Genomic DNA, 12,185 nt, shown 5'->3' on the forward strand with positions numbered 1-12,185 from the left:
CTTTGCAGATCTACTTAGTTAAGTTAAAATGAGGTCATACTGAGGGAGAGTGGGTCCTAAATCTAACTAGTGTCCTTATAAGAAGAAGGAGAAGAGAGACTGTGTTTTGACTCCTTATGTACCTTTTATATTTTCAGAGTTTCTGAGGAGTCCATTCACTGAAATGCCCTCCCAGCGTGGCCCCCGCCCTCCAAACTGCTCCCTGTGGGAGCTTAGCAGACATCTCCTTTGAGTGACACCGTGTGCGCTCAACTGCCCAGGGAATGTGATTTCTATTCTGTGACATTCCCAACCTCATAAAGGTTACCCAGCATTCTGGTGCTGAAGAAATAAGCCCACTGGGGGCCTGAGTTGCTGCACCATGGGGCCCAAGAAGCACTGGGAATTTTCCTTAGACAAAAGGCCTTTCCTTTTTATTGCTTTTGGACACTGTTGTCTTTGTTAAAGCCTGACCTCTAAGCTCACTGCTTTAGTATTCTTTCAAGAGTCCTAGTGTCTGGTCTCCATAAGAGAGCTTTGGATCTGGAGGTGGTCTCTGGGTTTGGAGATCATTGGTTTGATAGGGCAAAGGATTGCTGTTCTTTTCTGTGCCACACACTATTGTGTGATGGTTTCAGGGACAACTCACAGGGCCAAGAGGGTATGTGTTTCAAGCTTGCTTGTTTGCTGTCTGTCTGCCCTTCGGCATGTTACTTAACACCTTCTACCTCAGTTTCTGTCCATCTTATCGGGCCACTGTAAATTTAAATGATTTCAAATATATGTAGGCCTTAGAACAGTGCATGGTACTTTATAAACTCCAGATATATGTGACCTCATTCTTAATCATGATTACGTCTCGGACTGAGATGTTTCTTAGTCTCAGCCGTTAAGGAGTAGGCACAGTTTAAAGCCGGTGAGTCGCATTCAGGTTTCTTATGATTCACTCTGTCTACCTGTTTCAGAGAGCTGCCTTGGAGGTAGGGATGGTAATGCCATACTGGGATAAAAGTAAGAACCATTATCTCCCAGCTTTTCAGGAGCTACTATTATCCAGACTGCACAAGCAACAAATGTCTAGCTCTTTTGGTTAATAGAGCAATGTCACTGAAAGCACAGATGACTTGTCAAAGCACAACAATCAGTAAAATAAAGAGGTCTCTTGCTTATGTCCCTGACAAAATATGGCTGGAGGGGATGAGGGCCCAGAGTGGTCACCAGAAGCCAGAAGGAGAGGCATGTGGAGGAGCCTTGTGGGGACAGAATGGTGACCTTCCATGAAAGGATACAACCACCTGAGGTGCTCTTATGCGGAGGGAGTCAGAGTAAAAAACACCCGGGCCTCATTCCCCTCCCTTCCTGCAATCTCCTGCCCTCTCAGTACTGAACCCCAACAGAAGCCAGAAAGTGTGGGAGTCTGTCGGTATGGTTCATTCAGTTCAGTCTGCATGGGGATGGATGCAGAGAAGGGGAGAGGGAAGGGTAGATCTGAAGAGGCAAAGGAAAGATACCACCACTGGGTCTTGTAAAAGTTAGTTACACAGTGCTTTCTATGGACAGCAGCAGCATTAGCGAGTTTAAGACCTAGAAATCCATGATCTACATGGGGCAATGCCAGAATAGTGTTGTAGGCCAAAAAAAAAAAAAAAAAAAAAAAAAGACCAGTCTATGGAATCAACAACAATTTCAATGCAACTAGTCTTTTCCTTGGTTTACTTGAATACTCTGAAGTCATAAGCAGACCCAAGAATAGTTGTTTAAAATCTGTATTTTGATCATAGTTTCTTCTGTTTCCTATGCCTCTCTCTTGAAGACCTCCCTCTCCTCCTCAAATCTCCACCAGCAGTCCATTCCACATTTTACCTGTTGTCCACCCCCATCTCCCCACATTCACCCTCTGTTCTTCAAACACAGAAAGTCTCATCTTCTAGGTGGGGAGGACCCTTGTTTGAGCAGGGGGAGTGTATGGGAATGGCCCACAGGGGAGGGTTGTAGTGGGAAGTGGCGGTCAAGCTTCAGATAGGCAAATATTTTCACCCCATTTTACAGGCATAGGAAGAACCTGCAGATGCCCAGCAGTCAAGCTCTGGTGAATGGTGCCAAAGACTTTTCTGAGCTTATGGGCCTACATCCAGTCTTAACCCTGGTGATCTCCCTGATCTCTCTGAGATGAGATGATAAGCAAGACTGTCTTTTCAAAAGATTCACTGGGATCAGTGCTATTGAAGGCAAAACATGTGATCATGTAATTGATTACCTTTGGGATTTATTCCTAAAACAGGAGCTAACTGCAGCTCTACTGGCCTTCCTCTCTCCTGCTGGATCCAGGGCTGGAGTGGACGAGGCCGAGAAAGCCAGTGGCTCTCAAAATGCCATTTGTCACATAGATTTCCTGAAGATGAAATCCCAGGTCAAAGCAAAATCAATGATCGTTGTGCTGACAATCTCTAATAACTGCCATAGTAGATGTGTCTTTGACAATAACTACAACGTTATGGATATATGTGCTAGGATTTGTATTTACTCCTCCAATTCAACTAATGTTTACCCCCCAAAACCAAGAAAATGAACACATTAGAAAATGTGACCTCAGTAAAGATATCTACCCCTTCCTGAGAACCTACTGCATGGCAGTAACTCTGATGCATTTTCCTAGTGAAGCGCAGCCGGCTTACGTAGTGTGTATATAAATATCCCCATTTCACAGATGAGAAAAGTCAGACTCACAGGTGTTGTGCACCCTGCCCCAGTCTGCACATCTAGTAAAGTGCAGTTAAAACCATATGGTCAGTTTAAAACCTACGTTATTTTTACCGTGGCTGTGTTTTGCTGCTAGAAGCACGAATCTGTACTGATTGATTAGATTGGTCTTGACATTGGATGATTAAGAATAAATTAAACTTCTTTACAACCTGAATCAGATAATAGGAAAGGTCTTCCTCTTACATTCTGTTAAGATCATTCATGCTCACCTTTTTCTTTCTCCTTGTGTTTTCCTGTAAACTTGAGAATATCACACCTCCGTAGATGGCATAGACTTGGGGGCCAGATAAACTGCTTCTGGAACTTCCCCAGTGTAAAATATCTGAGGCTGTTTCCTCGTGTTTAAAAGACAGATAGCTTTTCACATTTCATGTAAGGTTCAGAAATAGTACATGCAAAGTATCTGGCACAATTTGGATAGCTCAAAAATGGTAGCTATTATTGTGCCTTATGAAATCATTCTGGTGAGGAGACTTGAGCCTGCTGCTTGCATATTTGCTTCAGAGTCCTCAGCTGATGTGTGAGCATGTAAGTATACTAGCTCCTAGGTGGAGTGTGAGCTTGCAACTCCAGCTTTGCCCCTGTCTCGGACCTATACATACACTGCACCTAATGTCACTGCAATGCTCAAAGATGATTTATGTTTTTAGATTTTTTTTTTTTTTAGATTTTATTTATTTATTTGTCAGAGAGAGTGCACACAAGCAAGGGGAGTATGAGGCAGAGGGAGAAGCAGGCTTCCCACTGAGCAGGGAACCCGATGCAGGACTCAATCCCAGGAGCCTGGAATCATGGCCTGAGCTGAAGGCAGACACATAACCAACTGAGCCACCCAGGTCTCCCTTTAGATTTCTAAAATAAAAATGCTTTTGCATTGATTAGTTCATTAAGTTTGCGTGTATCTGTGGATTCTGAGGCTGAGCAGAAGAGTAATAGAAAGATTTTCATTAAAAGACAGTAATCAAAGAACTAGAATGTTCCATCAATCTAAATGTGTATTTCATACTCATAAGATAGGATTAAACAATTAGGGGCTTTTTATTTCAAAAACTGGAGGTCTTCAAGTCTTCTTAATAACATAAAATCTAATCTATGAGTATGTTCCTCATAAAAGTGGCAATACGTTGTCTAGCACAAAATTATATTCAATAGATTTTTATATTATCATATTGTTCCATAAATCAGTACTACGTCATAAGTGTCCACACATGTGTATCCAGTCAGTATCAGATTCTTCAGAATATTTAGTGACAGAGTTTAAAACTCCAATGTGATTCAGTGGCACATTTTCATTGGCTAGACTTGTCTATTGCCAAATGCATTCTCTTCTCTGTTCTTCTTTTTTGCATTTCTATCATATCTTCTCTTTCTGCTGAGTTTTGCCTTAGCTGAAAATTGAGTGGGTTCCTGTAAATGAATCATCGCTTTCAATAGACTATAGAATAATTTTAGAAGCATTACTTAAGCTGACTGATGGAAGGATATTATGTTTTGATTTCTAGAAATAAAAGCATTCCAAAAGAGCCTGGAAATGCTGAAGAGAAAAAAAAAGTAAGAAAAATTTGAAATTTGAAAACGCATATACCAAATTAATCACCTCAGAACCCAGATATAGAAGCAGGAGAGCAAATAAACACACACCAAAAATCCTTCCCTGGATTTGTTTTCAAGATTTAAGCTGAATGAAAGATAAACAGGACAAGATGGAGTAAATGAGCCAGATCGGAGAAGTTTTAGAAGGTCAAGTAGTTGAAATTCAGACAAAGAAAGTTATTTCAAAACTTTTGTCATGGACTCTCTCTCTCTGTTTACTTCTATTTCTGCTACTTTTATGGTAAGCATGATAAACTTCTAGTGTTCTACTTTTCTAAAGGCAAATATCACTCAAATTATTACCTAGCTGAGAGTAGAAAATGAACATTTTATATTGTAGGCTGGTTTTAGCCTAGACTCAATAGACTTCCATCCATAAGAGCTTCTATTCTCATCTGACAGCATATGATGTTCATCGTATGGTGCACAGTAAGACAGACGCAGGTTTCCAAATGTCATGAAGAATCTTAGAGGCATGAATTTTATGAAATAAAAAAGTCACATCAGAACCCTGTTGCTAGGCAAGTTGAACCCAGCTGTGCTCAGAGTCTCTGACAGCAAGAAATCTCATTCACGGCTCTACAATGAATACACATGCCCCGTAGTAGGAGCAGAGCCTATTCCCCAAAATACCAGGATGACAGACCTTTCTGCAAATGCTCTAGAAATATATACGTAGAAATTTGGGGATGGACACATATGCAAAATCATTTGCTCTTTTAAGTCTAAACATTCCTATTACTTTTTCATAGCTATGAATTCGCAGCATGAATGAGAATGCCAATAACCTAAGATAGAGTCTGTGTCCTTCTTTTTTGAGAAAGGAAACTAATATGAGGGTATTGTACAGGAGTTAAAAATGAACAGTCTTTTCAATAAATGGTACTGGAAGAAATTTACCCGTATGGGAAAAAGAGAAATTTGACCCTATTTCAAATCTTAAACAAAAATCAATTTTATGTATTACTGTAGATCTAAATATGAAAAGCAAATAATAAATCTTCCAGAAGATAACATATGACTAAATCTTCATCATATATAGGTAGAACTAGATTTTTTACAGAGGACACAAAAAATACCATAAAGGAAGTGATTGATAAACTTTACTACAATAAAATTAAGATCTTTGGATCCTCAAAGACACTATGAAGTGAGTGAAAAAGTGAGCAAAAGAGTGGGTAAAGATGCTGGCAGCATGTATAACTAACAAAGACCTGTTCTCCCAAACATTTCCCCCTGTTTTATTGAGCTGTAATTGACATATAACAGGGTGTTAGTTAAAGGTGTACAACATAATGATTTGGTGTGTATGTATGTGGTGCAAAATGATTACCCCAGTATGTTTAGTTAATGTCCTTCACATAGTTATAATCTTTTTCTAGTGATGAGGACTTTTAAGAGTTACTCTCTCAGCAACTTTCAAATATACAATGGAATGTCGTTACTTATAGTCGACATGCTGTACATTACATCCCCTGAATTTATCTGTCTTACAACTGGAGGTTGCTTTCTTTTGACCACCTACAGGACATTCCAGGAACACTGCAGTATCATTACAGTATAACACTACAATATTGCAGATACTACAATATCGAGGGAGGGTGAGGATGTGGAGTCCTGGGGACTCCCATACACTGTTCTTGGGGGTGTAAACGGGAACTTTGGAAGACAGTTTGACATGATGAGTTAGGCATAGTCTGTGACAAGCAATTCCACTTCTAGAAATGTGTGCTTATGTACAGCAAGACATACCTACAAAAACATTCCCAGCAATGTTGTTTGCAAAGTGTACCAACAGTTGAATGGAAAAATAATGGTATAATCGTAGGAGAAAGTACTAGAAAGCAATGAAACTGAGAGAACTCTAGCTCCTCGCATTACATGAGTGTCAAAACGGAACGTTGAGCAAAGGAATCCAGGCATGAAAGGAGACAAACCATATTTCACGTACATATGGCTCAAAAACAGCGAACCTAAACTGTTGTGTTCAGGGAAATGTGCTTATGCCGTAAAATCACATTTTAAAAAGAAAGCAAATGATTAACTTATATGTAGCCATAGTGGTGACCTTTGAGGGGATAGAAAAGAGGGAACAGCAAATAGGAGGGACCATGCGTGGGCTTCTGAATGACAGATGATTTTCTATTTCTTCACCAGAGTATCAGTTAGGGTGTTTCCTGTTCGATAAATCAACGTTATTATACATGCCATTGTCCTTGTATGGGTGTTTTATTTCACAATAAAAAGTTCACCCAAAAAAGCCAGGCTTGTGAGACAGAGATTCAAAACTCATTTTTTCCTGCACTTCAACTATAGGGAGTAGGTCAGGGTACCTAACTTACTGTTTCTGCTTCAGTGTGTCATTGACTTCTTTCCGTTATCACTGTTCAAAGTGTGGCTGTGGAGAGAAGCCATGTTGGGGGCTTTCTAATCAACTTCACCAATGTGCTTCCTGGCAGAATAAGATGACAATTTGAAAACACAACTCCATATAAAGTAAAATGCATGTGATGTTTTGCTCCAAACAAATCACAGTTTTCAGTGGAACCATCAAAATAATCTCATGGCTGTGAACAAGTTACCTCTCATTTGGTAGGAGGGACTCTGCACAGTCTTGGCTTGTGCTTTCTCGTCTCATCCATTCCACACACAGAGACTCACCGCACAGCTTTGCTCTAGCCACACGGGTCACGGAGTTTGCAAGATTACTAGTCCAGTGTTTGGAGCCTACATCACTGAGAAGTACGTCTCTCACTAACAAAACTGACACTTTGTCCAAAGAGCTCTAATTGACATTTGTAAATTAATTGGACTCTCTTTTCCTATGTATCTCAGCTAGAGATCAAACTTTCAGATGAATGCAGCCAAGAGGAAAATAATGTTGTATATGCGTAACTTACTCTTTTTTGATTTCACTATATTTCCTAAGCTGTTTCTTTTTTCACCATGAAGGAGGAACTTCTTTTTTTGTTCAGGCCATTGGCACATGAGAATTTGCTTAGCCTGATTGGTCATATAATATAAATAGTTATAAAATGTACAGCCTCTTATATATTTTTTTCCTAATAGCGTGTGTGGTTAACTTCCATCTCATTCACCTGTAAGCAGTCCACGGCTTTCCACTTTCACATATCTTTGTATGTCCTGAGGACATTATCCAAATTCTTTTTAAAGAAGTAATTGGAAAAAATTATCAAAGCCAAAATTGCCTTTTACTAGAGTTTGGAAAATGTAATAAATGTCAGCATTCGCTAATTGAAACTACCAAAATAAATTAGGAAGCATCTACGATGAACACAAAGATGTTTAAAAGAGTCTTCATTGTTAAATTGGGTTGTTTGTTATTCTTACTCAAGTAAAACATGTCTGCAGAAAAATTAGAAAGCTCAAAAAAAAAAAAAAAATTCCCCGTAAACGAAGATATGACCCAGAGACACCACTTTTTTTTTTCTTTAAATATTTTTTTGGGGGAAAGGACACCACACTTCTACTCAATTAAGAGAAACATTTTTACAGTCTTGAGGTCTTTTATTTTCTTTACATTTATCATGCCATGAATTCATAGGGAATGGGTTCCAGCAGTTCAGGCTCCTTTCCATTAGTTCTCACAAAGTGTGCTTCTCTAGGTGGGGCAGGCTGGCGCTTCAGTTGAACGCAAGTACCTTTCTCTTTGGCTTCCTTCTTTTTCTGATCATTTTCCTTCACACGCTTCAGGAAGCTGTCTCAGCTCTTTGAGTGTTTAATATGCTCAATGCGTACATTAATTCTCTTGGCAAGAATCTTGCCCTTGTTTGTTTACAACAATGCCAACAGCATGCTGAGTAACATTGTAGACTCTTCCAGTTTTGCCATGGTAACATTTGCGGGGCATTCCTTTGTGAACAGTGTCCATTCCCTTGATGTCCACAATATCACCTTTCTTATTGATTCGCATGTATGTGGCCAAAGGAACAACTCCATGTTTTCTAAAAGGTCTAGAGAACATATAGCGGGTACCTCTCCTCTTTCCCTTTGTGTTGGTCATTTTGGCAAATTACTGGAAGATGGCGGTTCTGGCCGAAAGGCCAGAGACACCACTTTTTTGGTGATTTCTTCCACTTCTCTGCTCTGTATGCATGTACATTCATTTGCCGTAAACATACTCATACACCGTTATTTTGGTTGAAGGAATAATAGTTTCTTATTTAATAATACATACGATCATTTATTAATTATCTAAACACTGTCTGCTGCTGAAAAGCTATTTCAGGTGAGTAGCCACAGAGCTGACTGCTCAGAGCATCGAAGGACAAGTGAAAGTCATAGGGCACCCTGTGTGATTACTTTGAAACTTTTCAATCATAGATCAGGCTGTACCGGTGAGCCCCCAAGCACGGGTTTACAGGTAGATCTCCAGAGTTGACTCACACCCCCTCTCTGCCCCCAGGGACCTATCTTCAGCCAGCAGGAGCTCGTTGTAAAGGTGTTGTGACAATAGAGAGAATCACTGGGCCTGGCATGACAGTGTCACCTCCCTCATGTTTGCATGATGTTAGTGAGCATTTCAACAATTTGATCTTTTCAGCTCTGTGCCCTATGTAGCAACGAAGATGCCTAAGTCAGGAATGATTATACTCACTTTACATGTATCCGAGGTGTGGCAGGTGAACCTTCCTGTTACGTTTTGAATGTTGCAGCTTGCAACCCAGTGAGGGGCAGTTATGGGGTTGAGCAATACTGAATCTTGTGGCCAGGGAAATTTTGCTTCTCCAGGCCCAGGGGTCCCCCTGCAGATGCCCCAAGCCACTAGTTGATGTACACAGTAGATTCATCTAGAAGTTTTCCTACTATATTATTAGGAACACATTATTTGCTAGAGAACTTAGATTGTGAGGAACCATAATAAAGAGTCGATTACGTATTTTTACTAAATATTGTATGTGTGCATGTATGTATGTATATGTGTGTATGGTGTGATATATAGTGAAAAGGTAGTCTGTGGCTGTGAGGAGACCCAAGAGGAAGAAAGGAGAAAAAAGGAGAAAGAACCAAAATGTAACCTTAGGAATCAGAAGGTATTTGACTACGTTCACCTGTAATAAAGGACTTGATTCTGATCCTGAGGTAGCTTCATTTCCGTCACCACTGGCAATTTTCCATTACATCTGGTCTTCAAAGACAAGACAGCTGTAATATTGTATATTTCTCCTCCTTCAGGAAGGGTGCTCTGTGGAGGGAGCGTCTTATAAAAAAGAAACGTTATTTAGAGGGCACCTTCATTTGAGAAACGTGGAGATAACCTGAAACCAGCGATGTCTGACATGTAACTCTTCTTTTCATGGGACACATTATGGTTTTAAATAACAGGTTATCCCCCCTTGGAATAAACAACCTTTACTTGTGGGAAAACTGTCCAATGTGAAAACCGAATACATATGGCTTTTATGAAATGTTACAGTTTTATAGCTGGTATGAAGAATCCCATTTGGGATATTTGGTCCAGTTCAGCATCAAATTTGATCATCATCCTTTTGCAGACAATACAAGTGCAAATACATCTGTTGCTTATTTATGGAGTCAAAATGTTAAAAGAAGAAAACACAGAGGCTTGGTTTGATTATTTTCTGAAGCAAAAAAAAAAAAAGTATTTTTTTTAAAAGTCTTTACTGAAGGTCGTAGCCTGTTCTTGAGCTCATTTAAACTCAGAAATGATTTTTCTCTCTTCTGAAACTATTCTCCCTCCAACCATACCCACACCCCCAGCCCATTAGGAAATGCTTCTCTTTCCTCTTCTATTGGTTTGCACACTATTCATTGTATGCCAGCTTTTTCTTGATTGAAAGGGAGGTTGAGTGACAGGTATGACCCGGACTGCCGGGCTTCTGATCCTGCATTATAGATGAGGCTTGTTGGCTTCCTGACACATGCTACTTGTTTCCTGAACACTTTTCTTTTAATCTCTTTATTTTTGAAATTATTTTACTTTGGATGATTCTCTTTCGATATTTTATTTTTGTATGACTCACTGACTGCATAAAAATTATGTTAATTCCCACAGAACTGTAGGTTGGCAATACTCTCCTTAAAATTCTAATTAATTGTTTAATTATAAAAGTAGTACAAAATTATGGCTTAAAAAAAAAAAAGCTAAATGGTACCAGAGTATATAAAGTAAAATGTAAAATTTCACATCTCTACTCCCAAATCCCATTGAACTGTAGTAAATTTTACATTTATAATCCATCCATCCATATAGACTTTCTATTTGTATAAGAATAAACACATTCATACTATTATTTTATTTTACCACAGTTTCTTTTACCACAGTTTAGACAGTTTGGAAACCTGTCTTTTATTAATGGACATCTATTTATGTGTGTGAATAAGTGCAACATAATTTCCTAGATGTAGAATTTCAGCATCAAAGTGTAGTGGCATTTGAAGTTTGGAAGGTATTGCCAGGTGGTTTCCTAAAGCTTACACGAGTCCATACTCTATTAAGATTACAATAGGGCACTGTTCCATTTCCTAATGAATAAGGGGGTACTAGCAATTAATCTTGGACATATTGTGGTTTCAGTTTGCATTTGCTTTATTTTTAATGACATCAGATACCTTTCCATATCCTTATTGACCATATGTATTATTTTCCTGTAAAATACATTTTTAGGGGCACCTGGGTGGCTCAGTCTGTTAAATATCTGCCTTTGGCTCAGGTCATGATCTCAGGGTCCTGGGATCGAGTCCCATGTCAGGCTCCCTGCTCAGTGGGGGGGCTGCTTCTCCCTCTGCCCCTCTCCTCATGTTCTCTCTCTCTCTCTCAAATAAATAAAATATTTTTTAAATACATTTTTATGTCTTTTGTTCATTTTTCTGTTTTCTTTTTGGTCATTGTCTAATTGATTTGTGAGCTTTTTGTTTGTAGTAGAGAAATTAGAACTTTGTCATAATTGTTGCCATTTTTCATTAAATTATGATTTAAAAAAACTTTGTGTATGTTGCTATTCTCAGGATCAGTGTTTTAAATTTTTTTACATGGGTAAATCTTCCTTTGTAATTCCTGGGTTTTGTATCATACACAAAAGGCCTTACCCCTCTTCCAACTACAGACACATTTACTGTTACTGATTTCTGGGCCTCCAATTGCACACCTGTCTCTCCTTCTGTTCCTCCCTCCCTCATTCTCTCATTTCTTTTATTTCCTTCTAACATCGAAATATTTCCTTCATCTAGAAGCTATTTTGACATAGGAAGTAAGGCAGGGACTCATGTTTTTCCTTAAATAGCTAACCAGTTGTCTTAATTTATTGAATTATCCATCTTTTCTCCATTTCTTTTAAATGAGCCACTATCACAATTTTTAAACCAGTAATTTGGCCTGAATTTTTAAAAAATGGGGTTTCATTTTAGTCTGCTCAGGCTGCCATCACAAAATACCATGGACTAGGTGGCTTTAACAACAGAAATTTATTTCTCAAGGTTCTGGAGGTTGGAAGTCTGAGACCAGAGCGCCAACATGGTCAGGTGCTTGTAAGAACCCTCTTCTGGCTTGCCAACAGCCACCATCTTGCTGTGTCCTCCTATACCAGAGAGAGAGAAAGCTCTGGTCTCTTTCTCTTCTTATGAAGACAGTCCCTTATGGGAGCTCCATTCTCATGACCTCATCTAAACCTAATTACCTCCCTAAGGTTCCATCTCCAAATACCATTACATTGAGGGGTAGGGCTTCAACATGTGAATTTTGGGAGGGACACAAACATTCAGTCTCCAAAAGTTTTCAAGAAGCATTAAATAAAAGGTATCAGATTATGTTTGAGCATAATAAAAAGCCTTATTTCATTACTTCAAAATCTATTTAGCACTTTGCATTC

At 39.1% G+C, this 12,185-nt stretch overlaps 1 pseudogene; it reads right to left on the minus strand.

Annotated features, from left to right (window-relative positions):
* Nucleotides 1–7,830: 7,830 nt before the first annotated feature.
* Nucleotides 7,831–8,362, minus strand: LOC113927328 (annotated as a pseudogene).
* Nucleotides 8,363–12,185: the final 3,823 nt, after the last annotated feature.

This window comes from Zalophus californianus, chromosome 7 (genome assembly GCF_009762305.2).
Source record: "Zalophus californianus isolate mZalCal1 chromosome 7, mZalCal1.pri.v2, whole genome shotgun sequence".
In the NCBI taxonomy this organism is placed as follows: domain Eukaryota; kingdom Metazoa; phylum Chordata; class Mammalia; order Carnivora; family Otariidae; genus Zalophus; species Zalophus californianus.